This window comes from Callithrix jacchus, chromosome 17 (genome assembly GCF_049354715.1).
Source record: "Callithrix jacchus isolate 240 chromosome 17, calJac240_pri, whole genome shotgun sequence".
In the NCBI taxonomy this organism is placed as follows: domain Eukaryota; kingdom Metazoa; phylum Chordata; class Mammalia; order Primates; family Cebidae; genus Callithrix; species Callithrix jacchus.
This window is the reverse complement of record NC_133518.1, coordinates 76,872,542-76,885,721: the sequence shown is the minus strand read 5'-3', so window position 1 is coordinate 76,885,721 and position 13,180 is coordinate 76,872,542.

Below are 13,180 nucleotides of genomic sequence, written 5' to 3'. Positions count from 1 at the left end.
GTGGTGTCTGATTTACATAGGGCCCACAAATTGGTTGGACCAGGTGTGACATTTACACAATGCATGGGCAAGCCATGCAAAGGGGCTTTCCACTTGGCCAGCACATGTTGTCTGCACTGTACACGTGGCTGGAAAGGAGAAGGGAAGATGGAGCCACCATTTTGAACATGCCTATCGCAGATAGCCTTTGCCTATTGGCACAACTGCCAGCATTCACCTGTGCAAGCTTCCAGCTTGCTTGTCTATGTCTGCAGCTCAATTTTACAAGCTGTTCCTTTTAGAAAAGAAAATGATTTGGGGGCTGGTTTTCATGAAAAGAAAAACCTTACCGAGGACTTCCTTACCCTCACTATCTGTCTAAATAATTTCTTCTTAACTCCCATATTAGTATTATGATTAGAGGAAATTTCACAAAATATTTGTCTGGTGTTTGCGTATTTTTGTGCAAAGAAGTAGGGCAGGGTAAGCAATTAAAGACCTTTTAGAATAATCACTATTACCTTTTGGATAGATTTTGTGGATGAAATAGAATGAAAACATGGGCTTAAAGAGAAGGAGAAACTATATAACATTTTTCTGTTAAATAGAATCTCTTTCATTCTCTCTCTCTCTCTCTGTGTGTGTGCGTGTGTGTGTGTGTGTGTGTGTGTGTGTGTGTGTATATATGTATATATATATATGTCTTTTTTTTTTTGAGACAGAGTCTCACTCTGTTGCCCAGGCTGGAGTGCAGTGGCATGATCTTGGCTCACTGCAACCTCACCTTCTGGGTTCAAGCGATGCTCATGCCTTAGCCTCCTGAGTAGCTGAGATCACAGGCGTGGGCCACCATGCTCAGCTCTATTTAATACATTTTAAAGTTTTAAACAAAATTATATCCTTTGCAACTACATAAAAATGATGATAATTATAAGCATCAACTAAAAAATATGTAACCAAAATAGTTTTTCAAAATTCTTTTAGGGTGCAGACAAGTAGCAATGTTGAAGACCGCAGAGAATGAGGTCGGCTGGGAGAGCAAGAAGAAGATGAGCACAGCAAGGTAGAGTCTGGGATCAGAATGTGTGACTTAGAAAACGGAAGTGTGGCTCCATGTCTTGAACTGGATATATTCCAATTTATGTATCTCGACTGTTGTCTGTTACTTAAAGCGACTGTAGTCCTCTACAATCTAAGAGTAATCAGAAAAGTCAAGGGGCTTATCTGATTTTTTCATTCAGTAGCAAAGGAGAAATGTTCTCATAAATAAATTATGCTAGAAATAAATTTTCAAAGAACAAGGAGACTGACATACTGATTCTTTGAAGAGAAACTTGGAACTCACTGTATTTAGCAATTACATCAGGATAACAAGAGACAAAAATACAATTGGGTTTTTTTTACATCCTATGAGCTGTGTATTTAATTTGTTATTTATCATTCAAGATAATTCTCAAAAAGAAAAAGGGTAAAATTATAACTGATTCTCATAAAGATATAAAATGAGCATGTGTTAAAGATTTTATTTTAGTAATAATGAGGGAACCGAGCAAATGTCATGGCTGGTTCAAAAGATGCCACAATTGTTTCAAAGGAGAAGCCAACACTCACGAAGGAATGTTGTGCAAATGGGGACAAAGCTGGTTTTTCCACTGGCAGGAGGTGGGGGATGTCGTATCGCCATCTGACAGATTTAATTTACATGTCTAGAGACACGATTTTGCATTGTTATCAGTTACCCACAACTTGCAGAGTTATAAAATAGCCCTCATAGAAACAGAATCAGATAATGCTGCAGGACGTGCATAGTTTTCCATTGAAGCAATTTTCTATACATGATTTAAGTGATAAATGCAAGGAATCTAATAGTACATAAAATCCTGGTGAAGCCATCCTCACAGGGTTAACGAGAATTCTGGGCAGAGTTACAGTTACAGTTAAACATTAATAGGATGCACTTTGACCCACTTTTTTGGTAAGCAAAAGTCATGTAGTACTAGATGCCAACCGTTTGCATCCCCATTGTTCTTACAGATAGGAATTCTGATGTTAGAATCATAAAGGTTTTCTTTACGAATTCCTTAAGGTATTTTTTAGATTCCACTAAAAAAATCTTTAGTTAGTGAAACAGCTGACACTAATCAGTTTGAAGACCCCCATGAAGAAACAGAATCAGCATAAGAATGTAGTTTCATCGTCTCCCTGTCTTATGATTTCACCCTGCACTCTTCAACCCATCAAGAATTTTCACACTTTGGTCCGCTTTAAAATCCTTGAAATCCCTATCTCCAAACTCCTTGGGAGACAGATTTGCGGTTTCCCCATCTCCTCCTTCTTTGGCCTTGCAATTAAAGCTCTTTCTCTGCTACAACCAGTGTCTTGGCATACTGACTTACTGCATGCCTTGGGCAAATGAAGCTGTTATGGTTACACTGGGATCCAATCGTATATTTAAAAAGGACATTCGAGTATGAGACTGCCTTTGCAAAATTGTGACTAAGACAGCAAAAGAGATCTAACTTAACTGACTCCATCTTGCTTCTAACCTCCAGCCTGTCCTTGTTCATTCCTGGGCATAGGCTGAACTATAAACTAACTTTGGGAGAGACTTAAGTTTGTAGTTTAAAGCAAAGACAATAACAGCTCTTTGCCAAAGCAGACCTCCTTCCTGCCTGGGGACTAGACTGCCTCTGCAGGACTAACATTAGCCACAATATTAGAAATTATGCGTTAGGAGTCATGCAGCTGGGGGAGACAAGATTCTGACCCTACCTAAGCTTCTCCTAAGATCAGTGCTTGAGATCATTTATAGACCCTGTACTTGAGGAATTAACAGGCACCACCCAGACTGGTTAACTGGTCCAACTGATCTTGTGGACCCCACCCAGGAACTGACTGAGCACAAGAAGACAGCTTTGACTCTAAGCTGTCTCAGAGCTTTGACTCAGCTTTGACTCTCATCCCTGACCAATCAGCACTCATGACTCACTGGCTTCCCCATCTCCACCAAGTTGTCCTTAAAAACTGCTCCCCAAATGCTCAGGGAGACTGATTGGAGTAATAATAAAACTCCAGTCTCCCACACAGCTGGCTCTGTGTGAATTACTCTTTCTCTATTGCAATTCCCCTGTCTTGATGAGTCAGCTCTGTCCAGGCAGTGGGCAAGGGGAACCCCTTGGGCAGTTACAAGCATATGAACACATGTGCATATATATGTTCTGCCAGGGTTCAGAAAGTGATAGCCCAAAGCATGGAACTTTGGTATGCTGAATTCTTTGAACTAAAGGAGACTGGAAGTTCTCAGAAGCAGCCTCAGAACCAAGGTCTCTCTGCCCTCTCTGCCCTCCTGTCTCCCAGTCTTCCTTTTCAAACCCTGAAGTAAGTCAGGAACAAGAATTTCTCTTCCCCAAGGGTGGGGGGGGGGGTGGATCTTAGAAGTTAGAACTCACTTTACCCAAAGCAAGCTATTACTCCAAACTTCTCCCAATGTTTCTGTCTAAGAGCTCCTGCGGAGGCCGGGGAGTTCCACTTGGTGCTTTGAGGGTTTGCTGAAAAACCAACTCAAGAAAGGCAGATTAACTGGAGAAAAGGCATACAAATGGATGTAATATGTGTATACAGGAGCCTTCAGAAGGAAGACCCAAAGATACAGGGGAAATTGTCCACTTTCATGCTTAGTTTCAATAAAGTATGGACAGCCATGTAGAAATGTGATCGGACAGAAAGGGTCTGATCTAATGCTAATAGACTGAGTGGGGAAACCCAGCAAGGCCTGTCTGTCTAGACTCTTCTGGCCCTCTCTGAGCATGCATTCTCTCCATGGGTATGGGGCAGGACCCGTTCTGAAATGGGGGTTTTATGATTTACAGTCAAACAAGGAAGATCAGATAATTTTTTATGGCCAGTTTTACATACATAATACTCTAACTTACATACTTAATACTCTACACAGAAAGGTAGAAGAAAAGTTAGAGCATTAAGTTTAGGTTTAATAGCTGGTTTGCGGAAAAAGGGGTTCTGGTTTCTATGACCTGCCTTGGGAAGAGGGATTCTAGTTTGTATGGCTAGCCTCGGGGAGAAACTTTTGCTCTTGAGGCTGCTTGGGAGAACTTCATTTTGGGGTATTGTTTCTGAGCCCCAGCACTGGCCATGAAGATGTTCTCTGATCTGCTCTTGCCTAATAGTAGGTTATAAGACTCTCATTCCAGAGGGTCCTGCCCCATACCCAGGATGAATAAATGCTACAACAGAGAGGCCAAGAAGATTCTGAACAGGCAGGCCTTTCTGTGCTTCCCCACGCCATCTGTTACTATTCGGTCATATCCTTTTGTCTAACCACATTTTCACATGGCCGTCCATGCTTCATCAAATCTAAGCATAAAAACTGTTCGGTAGAAAGTTCCGCCCGGAACTTCTGCCCGGAAGAAAACCCTCAGGCGCTGCTCTGTTCTGCCCAGCAACAGCAAGCAGCCAATCATCGCAGCAGGAAAGCCCGCCAAGCCTCGGCCTATCCTGAACCGACACGTAACCCTCTGAGCCACCTCAGCAGTCTGCCCAGAGACGGACAGCCTATCCTAAGCTCCTACGACACTCCGCCAGCCCTGTGTCCACGCCCCGTCCGCCCCCCTATAAAACCCTCCTACCCCAGCTGCGCAGTCGCAGCCAGCCCCGATCTCCTTCCTTTCCTGGCCTGCCCGCTGGTCCCAATAAACCTGAACTTGGCTTCCAACTCTCGAGCTGTTATTTGGGGTCGGGTACCAGGCAGGGGTCTACAAGGGGGTCGCACAAAAACAAACTGTTTTCCCTGGGTCTTCATTTCTGAAGCATTCTGGGTTACGTAAAACTTAGATTAACTACATCTGTTATGCTCTTCTCTTGTTAACCTGCCTTGTTACATGAGTATCTGCAGTGACACTTATGATGGGAAGGAAAGATATCACACCTTTCTGTCCCTACAGTTTATATACAGAGTCACTACTCCTCCGTGGAGACAGAAGAATGTGGGACTGGACAGGGGGACTGAAAGTTGGGGATCTGGGCCAGGCATGGTGGCTCATGCCCATAATCCCAGCACTTTGGTAGGTCAAGGTGGGTAGATCACCTGAGGTCAGGAGTTCAAGATCAGCCTGGCCAAAATGGAGAAACCCTGCCTTTACTAAAAATACAAAAATTAGCCAGGTGTGGTGGAAGGTGCCTGTAGTCCCACATACTTGGGAGGCTGAGGCAGGAAATCACTTGAAATCAGGAGACAGAGGTTGCAGTGAGCCAAGATCATGCTACTACACTCCAGCCTAGGTGACAGAGTGAGACTCTGTCTCAAAAACAAAAAAAAAAAAAGCAAGCAAGAAAGTTGGGGATCTGAGTTGAGAGGCAAGTCTATTTTTCACTGTTTACCTTTATGTTCTGCTTTATTTTTCTTTGCTTTTGCCATGAGCATATATTATTTTTAAAGAAAAAAAGAATATCTTTTATAAACCTACTGTGACAAATAATAAAGCAATAAAATATATAAATGAAGCATTGCAGAAAATACAAATGAATAGAAATATAAAAGTCATGGGAGGAAAACGCTTAGAAAACCCCTTTCAGGTTTTGACAATTGAGCAGACAAAAAATAAGTATGGGTATGAATAGCAGTTTTCAATATAGGCTGCATATGAAGAACAATTTAGAAGTTTCTTTTTTAAATGCTTTTTTATTATGGAAAACTTCAAACATATGCAAAAGTAATAGACTAACTGAATGAGCCTGCAGGGTCCACCACCCAGCATCAACCATTATCAATTCATGGCCAACTGTGTCCCCATCCACCTTTCCCCTTTCCAAATTATATTGAAGCAACTCACAGAAATCATATTGCTTAATCTATAAGCATTTCCTCCAGTCAGTATCTCTAAAATGTGAGTATAGAGGCTAGGAGAGGGTTATTTACTGAAACTAGGGTCAAGGAGGCATAAAGAGTGAGGAAGTTAAACTTTAAAATGGAGAACAAAGAACAGGGAAGCTGAACATTCTGACATGGTGGCTCTCTGAAGAAGAATTTACTGAATCCTACAGGAGGCTTAGAATTTTATTTTTAGTTTACAGAAGCTTCTAAAATATTTTGTTGTTCAGGCTCCATCCAGACAACATTGAATTTTGCCTGATTCATATGATTGCAGAAAGAAGAAACAGTTAAGAATCCTTTCCATGCTCACCCGTTTTGTGTTCTCAAAAGGGCCCATTGCAAAGAACCATCCTTTCCCATATGACTTAGGTGGGACTCAGAACAATGCCTGTTAACTGAACTTTGGTTAAGATTCTCTCCTTCACTCAGGTTCCCACAACATCTTTTAACAGCCCCTCAAGGATAGGCTAGCCTCAGAGCAAACCATTCTTTGATCTGTTATTCCTTCAGGCCACCTTTTTATCTGACTTCCCCACACCAGGGTCTTTCTTGTCTTGTCTACTACTCTCTATAAAAGAAATCCCTTTTTGCCTTTGAGATCTATCAAAACTATTAATAGCGAGGCTCTTAGGCTAATACAGCTCCAGCACCTTGAGTCCCTAAGCAGATTAAAACCCAACTCTGTGTAAACAATAAAGCAAAACTTAAGCTTAACCAATCAGAAACTGCCAACTAACCTCTAACTAGAGACTTTACCAATCAGAAATGGCCAACTAACCTCTAACTAGGGATTTTCCATTTTAGTCAAGCAAATATTTAATTTGCCTTACTTTTATGAACACCTTATAAAAGTTTCCCCTTACCTTCTTGGAGCACTAAACCACTTGTGGTCTGGTGCTGCCCCATCTATAAATAGCTGAATGCTCAAATAAACTTATTAAAATTTTAATGTGCATAAGCTTATTTTATTTTATTTTATTTTTTTGAGATGCAGTCTTGCTCTGTCACCCAGGCTAGAGTGCAGTGGTGCAATTTCAGCTCACTGCAACCTCTGCCTCCCAGGTTCAAGCAATTCTTCTGCCTCAGCCTCCCGAGTAGCTGGGATTATAGGCACCCACCACAGCGCCTGGCTTATTTTTGTATTTTTAGTAGAGACAAGGTTTCGCCATGTTGGGCAGGCTCGTCTTGAAGTCCTGACCTCGTGATCCCTCTGCCTCAGCCTCCCAAAGTGCTGGGATAACAGGCGTGAGTCACTGTGCCTGGCCAAGCTTGTTTTGTTTAACAGATCTTATGGTCAGAAAGTTCCCCCTGTTGTAATAGCTCTTCTCTCACTATTGCAATTGTTCCTCCCCACTCCCCTTTAAAATCACTGTTTTGAATAAAGTCTTCCCTTACTAAATTGAGATTTGTTTTTTATTTCACAATTCCCAGACATTTTGATGCATTCTCCAGTTGATTATAATATGAAATGAGATTTGAGAGCCACTGCTTAGAGAAGGTGAACAATGCATTTACTAGGACAATCTAATACATATACATATCTGTGTGTGTGTTCCTCCAGAAAGCAGATTTAGGAGGTAATCTCAGGAAGTCCAAGAGAAAGAGCAGGAACTGTCAGACAGGAAGAGGAAAAGACCATCCATGGTGCATAAAAAATGAGTGAGTTTCTTCTGTGGGCGACTGAAGCTCAATCTTTCTGGGGATTATAGGAAGAATATATAGAATATAGAACACACCTTGGGGACAGCAAAGCTGGGGTATGTATCCCTTTTTCCCTGTTCCTCAGTGATTGAGAATTGTCTCTGAGAGTTTCAAATCTCAAACCCTGCTGGACTGTCCCTGGAGCACCTTCAGGTAGACAAGCAGAGAAAAGTACAGGCTCTTGAGGAGACCTGTCCTGTTGGCATATTGTCCAGTGCAGCTTCAGGCAAACTCCAAGGGGGCCAAAGGGGTATGAGGTTGGAGATCAGTAACTTCTGTTGAACTTCACACCTGTTGAGAATATCCTTTTTTGTTCTTTCAACTGTCAGTGAGTATCAGAATTCGGCCACAAAGGAATCTATAAATTTCCCCAAATAGAAACTGTAACTGAGATTTGTTGAATGCTTACTATGAGCTAAGGCTTCCCAGATATGTGTTACCTTTATTTAACTCTTGGGGCAACTATTTGAGAGAGGTACTGTTATCATCACCACTGTACAAATGAAGCAATTGAGCCTTATGTTAAATATTAAATACTTTGCCCAGGATCACATAGTCAGAAAGAGACAGAGCAGGGATGTAAACCCCAGCCTTCTGACTCAATTATTCAAACTATTAACCACTATGGGGTATGCTCCACCACAGTGTTTACACATAATGTGGAAAAACGAGAAGTTAATAATAGCAACAGTACAAAATGATCAAACAATAAATACCCCAACCATTTGGAGATTTAAAAATTTTCTCTAATGAGACAGTGAAAGCAATAAGAAAAACCCTGTGAAGTAAAATGTATGAGTTATGGTTAAGTTGTGATAAAAGGGAATATCATTATAAATAAGAAAGAAAGAGTGACAAATGAATTAAACATTCTACTCAAAGTTTGTGAAAAGAACAAATTAAGCTTTGGAAAATGGAAGTGAGGGATTCAAGAAATGACAGGAGTGGACTTTCACTTCAGACAAAGATGGAATATGGAAAGTGGATTGAAACAACCACAAACTAGACAAAACATTTGAAACTGTAACTGCCCGATGGACTCTTCCTGCTCACTGCACAAGCAAAATCAATTCATGGAGACCATGGCATTGCAGTAAAAAAAAGAGTTTAATTGATGTGAGGCTGGCCATGCCAGGCCAGATATAGAGCTGAGGGAGACTCAACTCAATCTCCCTGAAGGCTCAGAGGTTAGGGGTTTTCAAAGGTAGTTTGGGGAAAGGGGTAGGGGTGCCTGCTGGTGTTTGGTTGGAGGTGCAATCTTAGGGGTGTGGGAAACGATTCTCCTGAGTGCTGAGACACTTCTGAATGGGGCCACAGGAGTGGTTGGTGGCTCTAGGTGGAGCCAGACATGCAAAGAGAAATGGAAAAGATATCTCAAAAGGCCAATCTTAGGTTCTATAATAGTAAAGTTATCTGCAGGAGTAATTGGGGAAGTTGTGTATCTTGTGACCTCCAGAATAATGGCTGGCAATTGTTTACGTCTACACCTTAGCAGAATTCAGGCTCCTCTATTCTCCTAGCCTGGTGGTCTCTCGTTAGCTTTACAAAGGTGGTTGAGTTTTGCGGAAGGGCTGTTATAATGTAAACTATAAACTATATTTTTCCCAAAGTTAGCTTGCTTAAGCCTAGGAGAGCAGCTTGAAGGCTAAAGGCAAGAGGGAAGTTGGCTAGATCAGATCTCCCCAACTGCCATAATTTTATGACTGTTACATAATTTTTGCAAATGCAGTTTCAAAACAATGATTTTTTAAGACACTCGACATCAGACAACAAGAGACAGTGATCCCTAACAGGAAACAAAGGCGGTGAACCCTACCATGAGAGTTTCCAGGTCTTGGGACAGGAAGGGGAACCCAGCAGAGTACAGTAGTTTTCTTGAGTTGAGGAGAGGAGCTGAGAGTCTGAATGAGAATAAAAACATCTGGAGTTTTCAGAACAGATGACTGACAAGGAAAGAATTGCACACAGGAAGAAACCCAGAGATCTGAGAGGGTTCTTTTCTAGTATTTGGCAGAGAACTGATCAGTGCATGTGTGTGAGGAACCAACCTGAGTTCAGGAAAATAAGTTTCTAAAAAGATTAGAAGGAACAGTGCGGGCTTCACGAAAAGCCAGGAATACTGGCCCAATGTCACCAGCCAGGTCACTGGGTAGTCCCTGTGGAAGAGTCTTGCCTTAATAATGGGAAATAATTAGCCCCCAAAATGAACAATGTTGTAGTTTTACCTAACAAATCTTAAAAGTAAGACCCAAAAGAAACAAACTCTTTCCAAATAGCTTAATGGTGCTCCAGAACAAACTTCAAGAATATTTATAGGAATACAAACATACTCACACCTAACAAGTAAACTTCACCGTATCTGCCAGGCATGCAAAGAAGTTGGAAAATATAACCCATACTAAGGAAATAAATTGTTCAATCAAAGCCACACAGAACTGACAGAGGTACTAAAATAAAAATACTGTCAACCTATGATTTTATAACCAAAAAAATATCTTCTGAAAATGAAAGCTGGCTGGCTGCAGTGGCTCACATCTGTAATTTCAGCACTTTGGGAGGCTGAAATGGCAGATCACCTGAGGTCAGGAGTTCAAGACCAGCCAGCCCAACATGGTGAAACCCCGTCTCAACCAAAAATACAAAAATTAACCTGGCATGGTGGTGCGCACCTATAATCCCTCAGGAGGCTGAGGCAGAAGAATTACTTGAACCCAGGAGGCAGAGGTTACAGTGAGCTGAGATCACGCCATTGCACTCCAGCCTGGGGGACAGAGTAAGACTCCATCTCAAAACAAAACAAAATAAAATAGAATAAGTAAAAAAAGAAGGCAAAATAAATATGTTCCAAACTTAACAAAGGCTGAAAACATTTATCACTACTACATGATCCACTATAAGAACTATTAAAAGATGTCTTTCAGGCCGTAGGAAAATGATGCCAGATGGAAATATGGATCTACACACAGGAATAAACATCAGAAATTGAATTGTTTTCAGTGCCTCAGTTTGTATGCACATACTTGAGCCAACAGGGTGTTTCAGGCAATGCCTCATACTTGCAACTTTCTCTGGAAGATTACCCTGAACAACTGAAAGCATCTTACCCCAGATACCTGAGAATTTTACTGCCTTCCCTACCCTGGCAGCCCATGGCCAATGACCATCTTCAATGGGGATACAAAAGCCCCTTTCCTTGCCTCAAAGTGGGACAGATTCTGTGGCACATTTTATACTTTAGCACTCTCTGTGGGATTAGATGAAGCTAGACTTCACCTTAATCCACATTCTTACGTAGCTCCCTTTCCTTCCCTACCCTGCTTCTGTCATTCCCTTCTCAGTTTTTCCTGAGAGTGCTTAAAAATATATCACATTTGGTGGCTCATGCCTGTAATCCCAGCACTTTGGGAGGCTGAGTCGGGGGGATCACTTGAGGTCAGAAGTTCAAGACCAGCCTGGCCAACATGGTAAATCCCTGTCTCTACTAAAAATACAAAAATTAGCAAGGCATGGTGGCATGTGCCTGTAATCCCAGCTACTCAGGAGGCTGAGGCAGGAGAATCACTTGAACCCGAGAAGCAGAGGTTGCAGTGAGCTGAAATGACACCACGGCACTCCAGCCTTGAGCGACAGAGCAAGACTCTCTCTCTCTCTCTCTCTCTCTCTCATATATATATATATATCACATCTTTCCCATTATGACCAGAACAAATCCAGTGCTTAGTAACTCTTTTCAGTGTAGTCATTATCTGTGAGAAATAAACACCTATTTGTTTAAGCCACTGGAAAATTTTTGCATATATATATATGAACTTCTGTTTCAGGCTCTGCTTCTGGGAAACCTGAGTTAGGAGAGTATAAAGATGTTTGTATCCAGTGTAAATACTAAGCAGACAGCATTAACATCAGTGGAAGCTCACAGTAATCAAGCTACAAGGTGATCATCCTGTGTATTTAAGTCAGTCTCTTTTTCAGTCACTCTGTTGCTTACTCAGTGGGTTTGTGTGTAGAAATACAAAGTGGTTATCGTAGTCCATTTGTGCTCCTGTCATGGAATACCTGAGACTGCGTAATTCATAATGACTGGAAGTTTATTGCCTCACTGTACTGAAAAGTCCAAGATCAAGGGGCTGGCATCTGTCAAGGGTTTTCTTACTATGCCCTCACATGGCGGAAGGTAGAAGGACAAGAAAAGGGCTAGACGAGGCTGAATTTGCCCATTTATAACAGCATCAACCACACCCATGAGGATGGAGACCTATGCCCTGATCTTTAAGGCTCTCTCTTCTTAAAGGCTCCACCTCTTAATATTGTTACAATGGCAATTCCTTTTTTTTTTTTTTGAGATAGAGTTTCATTCTTGTTGCTCAGGCTGAAGTGCAATGGCAGGATCTCAGCTCACTGCAACCTCCGCCTCCTGGGTTTAAGCCATATTCCTGCCTCAGCCTCCCAAGTAGCTGGGATTACAGGCGAGCACCACCACACCTGGCTCATTTTTGTATTTTTAGTAGAGACAGGGTTTCTCCATGTTGGTCAGGCTAGTCTCAAACTCCCAACCTCAGGTGATCCACCTGCCTCGGCCTCCCAAAGTGCTGGGATTACATGTGTGAGCCATCGTGCCTGGCCTAAATTTTAACATGAGTTGTAAAGAGTAACAAATATTCAAACCATAGCAGTGGCCATGGCATCAGAAATATAGGCCATGCCTCTGCTCAACAGCAGAGACTTTCCCACACCAAGGCTGATTTGGCTGCTGCTGCTTTTGAGTGAACAATATGCCAACAGCAAAATGAACCCCTCACATTGTATCATTTCCTTGAGAGACCAGCCAGCCACCTGATGGTAGCTCAATTACACAGAAGCCCTTCCATCATTAAACGGGCAGCATTTTTATCTCACTGAATTTTTTTTTTCTGAATATGAATTATTGTTTCTGTCCAATTTGCTTTAATTAGCAGCACTATCCATGGACTTATGGTATTCCTGTCCATCCCCAAGGTATCCCCCCAACATCACTTCCAACCAAAGAGCTCATTTTATCATCAATAAGTACAGCGAGGGATTCAACTGGTCTTACTATGTGTCCCGTCGTCCAGAAGCAACTGGCCTGATAAAATGGCGGAATGGTCTGCTAAAGACTCGATTACGGCAGACATAATTGGGAGACAATACTTTACCAAGTTGGGATACTGTCTCATAGGACGTGTTTTGAGCCAACAATTTATATATGTTTCATTTTCTCTCTTGGCAAGAGCACACAGTTTGGAAACCAAGTGATGGAAATGGGAGGGGCTCCTTTTTATAACTAATCACCTGTTTGCAAGAGTTTGACGTTATCTGTAACTTTGACTTCTGGTCTAGAAATCTTAATTCCCGAGAACAGAATGCTTACATCAGGAGACACAATAGTTCCATTGATTTGGAGGCATTTCTACTCAATGGGGACTCAGAAGACCATGTCTGGAATCAGGAATTCCCTGGGGAACCTCTTAACACTTGCATGTTCAATAGAAAAGGTCAGCATGGAAGAGGCAGGTAAGAGTGACCACAGAAAGTCAGGATGATGAAGGACTAAAATCCATAAAGAATGAAGGTGTGGTCACCTCACTGTGAAGA